The 12,772-nt window shown below is 43.1% G+C and overlaps 1 protein-coding gene across 1 annotated transcript in view; it reads left to right on the top strand.

The window, feature by feature from the left end:
- Positions 1–12,772, top strand: part of WDR11 (WD repeat domain 11) — a 2,002,440-nt gene that overhangs the window by 1,745,356 nt on the left and 244,312 nt on the right. The gene's annotated exons all lie outside the window — the stretch shown is intronic.

Below are 12,772 nucleotides of genomic sequence, written 5' to 3'. Positions count from 1 at the left end.
AATACAAAAACTGGGCTAGGCTAGACAGAATGTAATCACAGGAACATGTGCATTTAATTGAAAGTTTTGATATGCATCCTATAACTGTTTTAGATCACTAACTAAATAACCAAAATAAAGATGCAAGGTAATGAAATAAAAATGAGACACTGACGCTTTCCCCACCTATCTGTTAAAAAGAGAGGAATTTAAGTAATGGGTAGTGTAAATTATTCAGGATAAGAATCAACAAGAATTATTTAGAGGGACTGCCAAATGATAAGGTATTGCCGAATAGGTTGAAATTTCACAGAACAAGAAGAGTAGCATTCGTGGAATTCTAAGCAGAAAATAAAGGTAATTACCTCAATAATATGCATGAGTTTAGAAAGACTGCTGTTAAATAACTGTTTTTTTTTTTTTTTTTTTGATAATATTGCCAAAGTACAAAAACTTTTAGCACAACAACTCAGGCGACAGAAAGTAGAAATGGTTGTCGCCAAACCTAGGGAGCCTATAACAAAGAAGATAAAAGATCATGTACAGGTACTAAAAATATTTTGAAAATTTTATATAAGTATGTTTATAGCAGAAAAATATGGAGATCAAGAAAAGATGCAAATGGAAATGTTTATGGAAAAATTAAATATGCCATGGTTAGAGGTAGATGGGACTCAATTACTAACAGTTAAGATAGGAAGAGATGAGATAAAAATGGTGATGTATAACAAATCAACAGGAAAGCCCCCAGGAATAGATGGTATTCCTGTGGAAGTTTGGAAGCTAGGAAAGAAAAAATGATAAAGACCTGCAAGGTTTTGTTTAACAGTATTTTAAGAGGAGGAGCACCAGCAACATCCTGGAAGAAAGCGGTGGTGGCTGTAATACCCTAAGAGGGTAAAAACTCATCAGATCCAGCTGCTTACAGCCCCATTTCAATCCTAAACCATGATTATAAAGTGTTTATGTCCATAGTGGCTAAAAGAATGCCAAAGGTGATGCCAAAATTGCTAGAAATGGATCGGTGTGGTTTTATGGAGGGCGGCATATGACAACATTAACAGAACTTTGATGACCCAGAAGGAAGCTGAATGTAAGAAAGTACCACTGTTGTTGGTGAGTTTTGATGCAGAGAAAGCATTTGACAGAGTAAGCTGAGAGTTTATGAGCAGGGCTATGGAAGCATCTGCATTCCTTGATAAAATTATAAGGCTGATTAGGAGGATATATGAGGGATTGGAGGTAAAAATTAAAGTGGTTAGGTTCCTCTATGATAATTTCTGTTTGAGCAGAGGGACCAGGCAGGGTGTCCTCTTCCATTTTTTTGTTTGCACTATGTTTAGAACCACTGGCAAAGAAAATAAGAGACTCAGAAATTCAAGGGTATAATTTGTATGGTAGTCAAGAAAAACTGGCTCTGTTTGCAGATGATATTATTTTATACCTGATTCATAGGTGTTACTAGGCTAATGGCTGTAAGGCCTTAACAAGCCTATTCATGTAATACCCTTGATGTTCTTCGTGTTTCACTGTTGCAGTCATTACATTTGGGTAATCTGCTGGCAGGTTGCCTTCAGTCGGCCTGAATTCCAAAGTCTTGGGTTCTGTGTCGGTTGCTGCCTTCTCTTCCATGATGTCAGGTCGTCAGGGGTATAAAACATGCAGCCGATGCCATTTTCTTTAGTCTTTCTTGCCACGTGGTGCCCGAAGCAGAAGCATTTCGCAAGTGCTGGTCAGCCAACTACTGAAATATTCATGTTTGAGTTTCAGAACCGAAGTCTTCACTAAAGCTAAGTACCCCGTTGGAGAAACTTTTTCTTGCTTTTTACCGATGTCAGAAAAAGTTAATAATTGTAGTACTTGTGGAAAGCAAATACCTCATAAGGATTTCCATTTATACTGTATTCCTTGCCTAGGCCCTGATCACAACGTTCCTGGCTGTCAGTTTTGTGCTAGATTTAACCAATGCACTATTAAGCGTCGGTATATTTGTGCATCAAAGTATTTTGGAAACGGATTCAACTACCCAGAAATGTCATCGGATAGCAATCCGACTACCAGAGTACATAAAAATGCAAAGAAAAGGACAGAGAAAGGCAGTCGAGATCCACACCGATGACGAAGCTTCTAAGCCAATCGCCAGTTCCCCGGTACTCAGTGAGGCACTTTTGCAGCCCCTGATACCCGCTACCTTTGAGTCGCAGGCCCTTACCACCACCCATGTGGAATCCGGCATGCCACAAGATACTCAAGGTATTGGACCGACAGATGTATCTCCCTCAGATGGGTATGGAGCCGCTGAGCAGGCACCAGCTTCTGAGGCTGTATTCAGACCTCAACATTTGTATATCAAACCGACGACAGCTGCAAAACCAAAAACAAAAGCAACTTCTAAAACAAAAATAAATGACGCATGAGCCACATGCACAGGCCTCTATGCCTTAAAAACAGATGATCAAAATGGCTGAAGACCTTATTACCTTGATCAGGGGTACCCATCCCCCTCCAGATGATGCCTAGGCAAGACACTGACTATGAATCTTCAGATCAGGTTTCTATTTCTTCTGATTCCTCTTCTGATCAGGAATTATCTAATGTTCATCGTGTTACACTGCTGCAGTCATCACACTTTGGTTATTTTGGTTATCCGCTGTCAGGCGGTCCCGCAGCCGGCCTGAGTTCCAAAGTCTTGGTCCGGCATCAGTTGCGATCACTTCTTCCCTGACGTCAGTGCGACAGGGGTATAAAAGATGCAGCCGACGCCATTTTCCTCAGTCTTTCTTGCCGCGTGGTGCCCGAAGCAGAAGCAGTTCGCAAGTGCCGGTCGGCCGACTCCTGAGATTTTCAAATTGAATTTCAGACCGAAGTCTTCAATAAAGCTAAGTACCCCATTGGGGAATCTTTTCTTGCCTCAGTCCGATGTCAGAAAATGTTAATAATTGCATTTCTTGTGGGAAGCAAATACCTCATAAGGATTTCCATTCTTATTGTATTCCTTGCCTAGGCCCAGACCACGACATCACAGGTTGTTGGTTTTGTGCTAGGTTTAACAAACAAACTATTAAATGTCGGTTTGATTTCACCCGACATTATTTTGGTAGAAAATTTAATTACACCATGCCGTCGGAGCAACCGACGAGCAGGATGCATAAAAAGCGCAAAGATAAGGACAGGCAGCCGAGACCCAAACCAGACACCGAGGCCTCTGCTAAGCCAGTCGCCAGTTCTCCGGTTTTCAGTGAGGTGCCTACGCAGCCCCTGATGACCACTGTTTTAGAACCCCAGGCTGCATCCGACTCCCAAGCGGAGATTGCTGGGCCTCTAGAGCCTTTATCTTTAGGCCCTTCTGACTCCATGGCTGAAGGGGATTCCGGTGTTGTTGAAAGGCCTTCAGTTGCTGAAGGTGTCTTCAGACCGACTACACTTACTCCTTTAAAAGTAAGGAAGCCTGTGCAGCAGTCTCCAGTACAAGGCCCCATGCCTAAGAAACTGATGCTTAAGATAGCTGAAGACCTAATTACCCTAATCAGGGGTTCCCATCCCCTCGTGACAAAAGGCCTAGACAGGAGGAGGACTACGCTTCGTCTGACCAGGTTTCCATTTCCTCAGATTCTTCTGAGGAACAGGAATACTCTTTTCCCCCTTATGAAGACTCTGATGCTGAAGAGTCTATTCTGTCAGCATCTCCCCCAGAAGACTACTCTTTTGGGGAAACTGTACATACCATGAGGGAGCATTTCTACTGGGAAGGCCAGGATTACTCTGATTCTAAGAAGAGGCTCCGAGAGTTCCTTTTACTACCCCAGCACAGACTCCTTGCTATTCCACCTGTGTTAGACATTGTGGATGATGTTTATTCAGAATCTAGCCTTAACCCAGATTCATTACCTTCTGCACCAGCCAAACCAGACAGATACTACAGAGTCCCTGACTCACACAAATTCCTATATAAAAGCCCTGTTGCTGACCCAGAAACCATTTCCCAGAGTTACAAAGGGGTTAAGGCCTCTATTGCTAAAAATCCTGTACCCTCTGAAAGGGATTCCAGAGCACTAGACAGATGGGGAAAGAAAGTATATACCTCAGCTACTCTAGCTATGAGGGTCTTAAATTGCCAGTTTCACATGCTGAAATATCAACAATATTTGATGTCTCAGTTAAAACAAAAAATGATCACACATACAGAGCAGCCTGATTTCAAGGAAATGCAAGATTTGTTGCATGCAGCAGAACAAGTGGGAAAACATACTTTGCAATGTGGATTTGATTCATTGGAAGCTTCGTGTAGAGCAGCAGTAACAGGGTCTGTCATTCGTAGGCATGCTTGGTTAAAAGAACAAACTTTACCTGATCATGTTAAAGCAAAGTTAGTGGATGCACCTTTACAGCAGGATGTTTTATTTGGTGTGAAAGCAGAAGAGGTTTTAAAGAAAATGGAGGATAAGGCAAAATCTATGCAGACGGTCAAGGATTTTGTTTTACAGGTTCAACCCCCTCGTTTAAGCAGAAACTGGCCAACCAAAAACTGGTCCTTTCCAACTTCTGACAGACCACAGAGGGGCAAATACAGACGCCCAAGGGGCAGAGGTCAGCCACAAGGCTCTTACAAACCTCGACAATGGGGTGCCACAACCCAGAAAGGAGGAGAAGACAGGTCTCAAACTTCCAGAAGACAATCACAATGACTTACCCCTCAGACTGCCAAACAAATCCCTCTTGGCAGCTCCCTTGGGAGGAAAACTTGCACTTTTTGCAGGCAAGTGGCACATCATCACAAAAGACAAATGGGTCCTAAATATTGTATCTCAAGGATACAGGTTCCACTTTCACACTTTACCAAGGATAAAAAGAATGCCAAACCTGCCACCAAATCAATGGGCAGAGGCTCAAAGACAAATCACAGCACTCATGGACATGAGAGCCATTCAACAGGTTCCTACACAGGAGCAAGGACAAGGATTTTACTCAAGACTCTTTCTGGTTCCCCGAAAGAACAAAGCCTGGAGACCCATTCTGGACCTTTAATTTCTAAACACATACCTGGAAGTACCCAAATTCAAGATGCTCACACTACAGCAACTTCTTCCATGCTGGGCAATAAGGCTTGGCTAGTAACGTTGGACCTCAAGGAGGCATACCTGCATGTCCCTATCAGACAAAATTGCAGAAGATACCTCCGATTTATAGCAGGCTCAACTCATTACCAATTCTCTGCACTGCCCTTTGGCTTATCTACTGTGCCCAGGGTTTTCACAAAATGCCTGGCACCAGTAATTGCATACTGCAGACAAAGAGGAATTCAAATATATCCATACCTGGACGACTGCTTTATTCAAGCAGAAAGCAAGGACATTCTTTTAAAACATCTGGCGTTTGTAAAAAAAACCTACTAAGTTGCCTAGGGTACACAGTAGAAGTCAAACCTAGTGCCCTCACAAGACATAATATTCCTGGGTGCCAGCTTAAATACAACGGCCCAGATGGCTTATCTCATGCCAGACAAGCAAGGACAACTGACTCAATACTTCAAAATGATGGCAACAAAGACCCAACTCCCTGCAAGAAAAATTCTGCAGGCCTTGGGATTCATGGCATCTTGCATACTACTAATTCCATATGCCAAACTGCTTATGAGGAAATTACAATGGTACCTGAAAAGCGTATGGACTCAACACAGCCACAGCTTGGAAACAATAATACCACTCATTCCCTGCCTTCAACAGGAGTTTCTATGGTGGGCTCAGGCATGTCACCTCAACAAGGGTCAGCCTTTCACCTTACCCACAGCCAGGCAAACATTAACAACAGATGCATCGCATTACACCTGGGGAGCACACATGGCAGGACAGTGTATTCAGGGCAAATGGTCTGCAGATCAAATGCATCTCCACATCAATCAAAAAGAGATGCTAGCTGTACAAAATGCCCTAACAGCTTTCAAGGACCTCCTACATCCAGGAAACCTTCTAATAAAGACGGACAACACCACAGTGATGTGGTACATAAACAAACAAGGGGGCACACATTCCTACCCCCTACGCAGGCAAGCAATGACTTTGTGGAACACAGCACTGACATACCAAGTTCAACTACAAGCACAATTCCTGCCAGGAAAGAAAAATACATTGGCAGACGAACTAAGCAGAAATATCATGGATTCTCATGAGTGGAAACTAGATCCACAAGTACTCACAATGATAACTCAAAAATGGGGTAGCCCAGACATAGATCTATTTGCCTCCCCCCAAAACTACCAACTACGGAAATTTTGCACAAGGACATAACACACACTAGCTTGGAAAGTGGACGCCCTCTCATTCAGTTGGAAAACATTAACAGTGTATGCCTTTCCTCCACTGACTCTTCTGGCAAAGGTGCTCCTGAAAGCCAGATTAGAGAGGCCACAAATTATACTTATTGCTCCAGACTGGCCACGCCATCACTGGTATCCAATATTAAGGAACATGGCTCAAGGCCCACCTTGAATTTTACTTCAAATTCCTCACCTACTGACTCAGCAAAACAATCAGATTCTACACAGCCAGCTCAAGACTTTAAATCTGGCTGCATGGCAGATTACCTAAACAACCAGTCAACACTTCTCTCTAAAGCTGTTATGAATGTCATTCTGGAGGCCAGGAGACCCAGCACCAGGAAAACCTACTCAGACAAATGGAAAAGATTCTGCGCCTGGAACCAGGCTAAAGGCCAAAATCCTCTAGTCCCAAATATTCCTCAGAGTCTGCAATATTTAACTGAGATGTTGCACAAAGGCCTTTCCTTTTCATCTATTAAGATCCACGCTTCAGCTATTTCAGCTCATTACAACACGGATCCTCCTATATTTTCACATCCATTACTAAGACAGTACCTCAGAGGGGCTAAGAACATAAGACTGCCCCGGAGAGCACCAACACCAACTTGGGACCTCAATTTTGTTTTGGAAAAACTTACACTACCGCCCTTCGAACCAGCTTTTTCAGCTGATTTACAATTTTTTATCATGGAAAACTGCCCTGCTGCTAGCAATAACTTCAGCACGAAGAGTCTCAGAGCTACAGGCCCTAATGGCAGTGGAGCCTTTCATCATTTTTCATCAAGACAGAGTCTCTTTACGAACTAACCCTTCCTTTATGCCAAAGGTAGTATCCAGTGTGACTCTAAACCAAACCATTCATTTACCCACCTTTTATCCAAACCCCCAGAATAAAGGGGAAAGGCTCCCACACTCTTTGGGCATTCACAGGCAATTACGTTTCTACTTGGATAAAACTAAGGCTTTCAGAAAATCTGACCAACTCTTTGTATCCTATGCTGCAGGATCACAAGGAAAGGCTATCTCAAAACAGACCATTTCAAAATGGATAGGACATTGTATCCGTTTCTGCTACACACAACATGGGAAACCTGTACCTGGTAACATTAGGCCCCATTCCACCAGGGCTACAGCAACATCAACAGCCTTCCTCAGAGGGGTGCCAACCAAGGATAATTTTGGAGGCTGCAACTTGGAGTTCAGTGCACACCTTCACCAAGCACTACCACTTACCTCTATACTCAAAAACCAGAGCTGGCTTTGCCACTGCAGTTTTGCAGGGCCTACTAGCTTCTACAAACCCTGTTTAGTACCAACCACCCAGCCTTAGCTTTGGGATTCAACCCAAGTGTGATGACTGCAGCAGTGTAACATGATGAACATAGTACAGTTTTGTACCTACCATAAATGTAGATGTTAGAGTGTTCACACTGCTGCAGTCCAGGTTACCCTTCCTCCATCCCCTCTTCTTACCTGGGTTTTATCTATACCTCCCTTTTTATACAACCATGATGCATTTCTATATGGTGTATTTGCTTACAGCTGTAGCTGTTGTTTTCTACTTATGTATTTTACTTAGGATTATGTATTGCCTTCCTATTTGGGGGCACCTGACATCTGGGGCAAGAAAAACTGAAGAAAATGGTGTCGGCTGCCTCTTTTATACCCCTGTTGCACTGACGTCAGGGAAGAAGCGACCGCAACCGACGCCGGACCAAGACTTTGGAACTCAGGCCGGCTGCGGGACTGCCTCACAGCAGATAACCCAAGTGTGATGACTGCAGCAGTGTGAACACTCGAACATCTACATTTATGGTAGGTACAAAACTGTACTTTCCTCCCTATGAGGATGCTGATGCTGAGGAGTCTATTCCATCTGCATCTCCTCCTGAGGATTATTAATTTGGAGAAACATTGCATACTTAGAGGGAGCATTTTTACTGGGAGAGTCAAGACTTCTCAGAATCAAAAAAGAGGCTCAGGGATTTCCTTCTTCTCCCTCAACACAGGCCTTTAGCCATTCCCCCTGTCCTAGACATTGTGGATGATGTGTTTTCAGAGTCAAGCTTGACCCCTGACTCCTTACCTCTGGCTCCCAGTAAGCCTGACTGATATTACAGGGTCCCTGACTCACATAAATTTTTATTTAGAAACTCTGCTGCTGATCCTGAAACTATTTCCCAGAAAGGGAGTTAAGGCCTCGACAGCAAAAAATCCTATCCCTCTGACAGAGATTCAAGGGCACTGGACAGATGGGGAAAAAAGATTTATACATCTGCAACCTTGGCAATCAGGGCTTTAAATTGTCAATTTCATATGCTTAAGTGACAACAACATATTATGGGATTGCTGAAACAGAAAATTATGTTGATTTCAGAATGTGCAGAAAATAAAGAATTGCAGGAATTATTGCATGTAGCTGAACAAGTAGGAAAGCATACTTTGCAATGTGGGTTTGATTCCTTAGAGGCCTCCTGCAGGGCCGCAGTTACTGGATCTGTGATTAGGAGGCATGCCTTGTTAAAGGAACAAAATTTGGCTGATCATGTTAAAGCTAAATTGCTAGCTGCACCTCTACAGCATGATTCTTTGTTTGGTATTAAGGCAGAGGAGGTTTTAAAGAAAATGGAAGACAAAGCTAAGTCTATGCAAACTGTTAAAGACTTCTTGCAAGTGCAGCCACCAAGATTCAGTAGACACTGGCCTACAAAAAATTGGTCCTGTCCTGTGTCAGACAGAGCTCAAAGGGGCAAATCCAGAAGCCCAAAGGGTTCCAGATACCAGGTGCAAGATTCATACAGGTCAAAGCAATGGGGCGCTTCCACCTCCAAGTCTGGAGGAGATAAAGTGCAATCCTACAGAAAGCAATCTCAATGAATTCCCTCTGCCTATACCAAGCACTTATCTTTTGGCAGCACCCATGGGGGAAAATTAGCACTTTTTGCTCAAAATTGGCAGTTAATAACCCAGGACAAGTGGGTACTAAACATCGTATCACAGGGATACAGATTCCATTTCCACACTCTGCCAATAGCAAATGGTTGGCCAGATCTGCCAAAAAATCAGTGGGCAGAGGCACAGAAACAGGTTGCGTCCCTCGTGGATATGGGGGCCATTCAGATAGTACCAGAAAAGGAAAAAGGACAAGGTTTTTACTCAAGACTGTTCTTGGTACCCAGAAAGGACAATGCCTGCCGGTCAATACTGGATTTATCGATTTTGAATACATACCTGGACATTCCAAAATTTAAAATGCTGACTTTGCAGCAGCTTCTGCCCAGGCTGGGCAAGAATGCTTGGTTGGTGACATTAGACCTAAAAGAAGCATACCTGCATGTCCCAATAAGACAATCGTGCAGAAGATGCATCAGATTCAAGGCTGGCTTAAACATTACCAATTCTCTGCACTGCCCTTTGGCTTATCTACTGCACCCAGGGTCTTTACAAAGTGCCTGGCACCAGTAATTGCATTTTGCAGACAAAGAAGTATACAGATATATCCTTACTTATATGACTGTCTCATTCAAGCAGAGAACAAGGACACTCTTCATCGACATCTGGCATTTGTGAAAAGGCTTCTAATATGCCTAGGGTACACAATAAACAAAAAGAAATCACAACTGGTACCCTCTCAAAAGATAACATTCCTGGGTGCAAGCTTGAATACAACTGCCCAGATGGCTTACCTCACACCAGACAAGCAAAGGCAACTGACTACCTACTTCAAACTGATGGCAACAAAGACCCAGTCATCTGCAAGACAAATTCTGCAGGCTCTGGGCTTCATGGCATCCTGCATCCTACTGATTCCATATGCAAGACTGCGTATGAGGAAACTTCAGTGGTACCTGAAAAGTTTATGGAGTCAACATTCTCACAGTCTGGAAGCAATGATTCCTCTCATTCCCTGCCTACAACAAGAGTTTCTATGGTGGGCAAAGGCATGTCACCAAAACATGGGATGGCCCTTCACTCTTCCCCCTGCCATCCAAGCCTTAACAACAGACGCATTGGATTATGCCTGGGGAGCACACATGGCAGAAAGATGCATTCAGGGCATATGGACCCCAAAACAAATGCATCTGCATATCAACTAGAAAGAGATGCTAGCTGTTCAAAATGCCCTGACAGCCTTCAAGGACTTACTTCATCCAGGGTCACATGAAAGAAGTGGCAAACGAAACCAAACACAGGTGATAGCACGGGCTGTTTAATGTAATATCCACAGTAAGCGCTTTCTGCAGAGAAAATAACTCCGCCTTCATCAGACTGCAACAAAAATCATTAAAAACATTAATTATATAACCAAACAACATTAATTATGGCAATTCTTTTTGATAGAAAAATCAGCATCAATGTTTTAGAAAAAAGATGGTTCTGTGCTTTTAAGACAAGGCTTGAATTAATTGATAAGAGATTTTTATTGGATGGTTGAGTTTAAAATGGTTATATAATTAATGTTGTTTTTAATTATTTTTGTTGCAGTCTGATGAAGGCGGAGTTATTTTCTCTGCCGAAAGCGCTTACTGTGGATATTACATTAAACAGCCCGTGCTATCACCTGTTTTTGGTTTCGTTTGCCACTTCTTTCGTGTGATCCAGTTTGTTTTATACTGCTTTTTTGGACTTACTTCATCCAGGACAACTACTGATAAAGACAGACAACACCACAGTCATGTGGTATATCAATAAGCAAGGAGGCACACACTCATACCCCCTTTGCAGATTAGCCATGGCACTGTGGGACACAGCTTTGACCTACCAAATACATCTTCAAGCTCAATTCCTGCCAGGAAAACAAAATACACTGGCAGACGATTTAAGCAGAAACCTTATGGATCCTCACGAGTGGAAACTAAATCCACAAGTCTTCAGCATGATAACACAGAAATGGGGGAGCCCAGACATAGATCTATTTGCCTCTCCTCAAAATTATCAATTGAAAAGATTCTGCACAAGGACTTATCACAGACAAGCATGGAAAGTGGACGCCCTATCCTTCAGTTGGAAAAATCTATCAGTTTACGCCTTTCCTCCTCTGCCTCTTCTCCCCAAGGTCCTCATAAAAGTCAGACAAGAGAAACCAAAGATGATACTAATTGCCCCGGACTGGCCCCGCCAGTACTGGTACCCAGTCCTAAGGAACTTGTCTCAATACCCAGCTTGGACCTTACCTCAAAGACCTCAACTACTGTCCCAGCAAAACAATAAGATCCTGCACAGTCAGCTACAGACACTGAACCTGGCAGCATGGCTGATCATGTAGTTATGCAAACAACACCTCTCAGTAAGGCTGTGATGGATATTATTTTTGAAGCCAGAAGGCCTAGTAGTAGAAAATCTTATGCTGACAAATGGAAGAGATTCTGTGCTTGGAATCAAGCACTAGGAAGTGATACAGCATAACCAAATATTCCTCAGATATTACAATACTTAACTGAGATGCTTGACAAAGGCCTTTCTTTCTCATCAATCAAAATCCATGCCTCTGCAATTTTGGCTCATTACAATACAGAGCCACCAATCTTTTCTCATCCTTTACTACAGCAGTATCTTAGAGGAGCCAAAAATTTAAGGCCTTCTAGAAGATCACCATTACCTGCATGGGACCTCAATTATGTGCTGGAAAAGCTCACCCTGCCTCCATTTGAACCAGCTGCTACCGCTGATATAAAGTTCTTATCTTGGAAAACAGCTCTGCTACTAGAAATTACTTCAGCAAGAAGAGTTTCAGAGCTACAGGCCCTCATGGCTGTAAGCCTTTTATCATATTTTACCCAGACAGGGTGTCTCTGAGAACAAATCCTACTTTTATGCCTAAGGTAGTTTCCAGTGTGGCTCTTAATCAAACAATTCATCTGCCAACTTTTTATCCAAATCCGCAGAACAAAGGGGAGAGAATTCTTTATTCCTTGGACTTACACAGACCGCTAAGATTCTACTTGAGCAGGACTAAAGCTCTAAGAAAAACTGAGCAATTACTAGTGTCATATGCTGCAGGATCAGAAGGAAAGGCTATTTCAAAGCAGACAGTTTCAAAGTGGATAAGCCACTGCATCCATTTCTGCTACTTATACCATGGTAAGCCTGTGCCCAAGGGCATTAGGTCTCATTCCACCAGAGCTGCAGCTACTAAGACATTCTAGAGGCTGCTACGTGGAGCTCTGTTCACACCTATACAAAGCATTACCATTTGCCTCTCTACTCTAAGTCCAGGGCAGGCTTTGCCACTGCAGTGCTGCAGGGCCTTATAGCCGCACTTAATGCTGTTTAGCTCCAGCCTCCCAACCATAGCTTTAGGATTCTACCCAAATGTAATGACTGCAACAGTGAAACACGCAGAACATAGTACAGTTGTGTACACTTACCATAAATGTAGATGTTCGAGTGTATTCACTGTTGCAGTCCAGGTTACCCTCCCGCCATCCCCCTGTCATTCTGGAGTTTATCTTTCCTTCTCTGTCTTCTACAACCTAT

The sequence above is a fragment of the Protopterus annectens genome, chromosome 14.part0 (assembly GCF_019279795.1).
Source record: "Protopterus annectens isolate FY-2018-M chromosome 14.part0, PAN1.0, whole genome shotgun sequence".
NCBI lineage: Eukaryota > Metazoa > Chordata > Ceratodontiformes > Protopteridae > Protopterus > Protopterus annectens.
The sequence above is the reverse complement of the archived record's forward strand: the minus strand, read 5'-3'. Positions and strand labels throughout refer to the sequence as shown.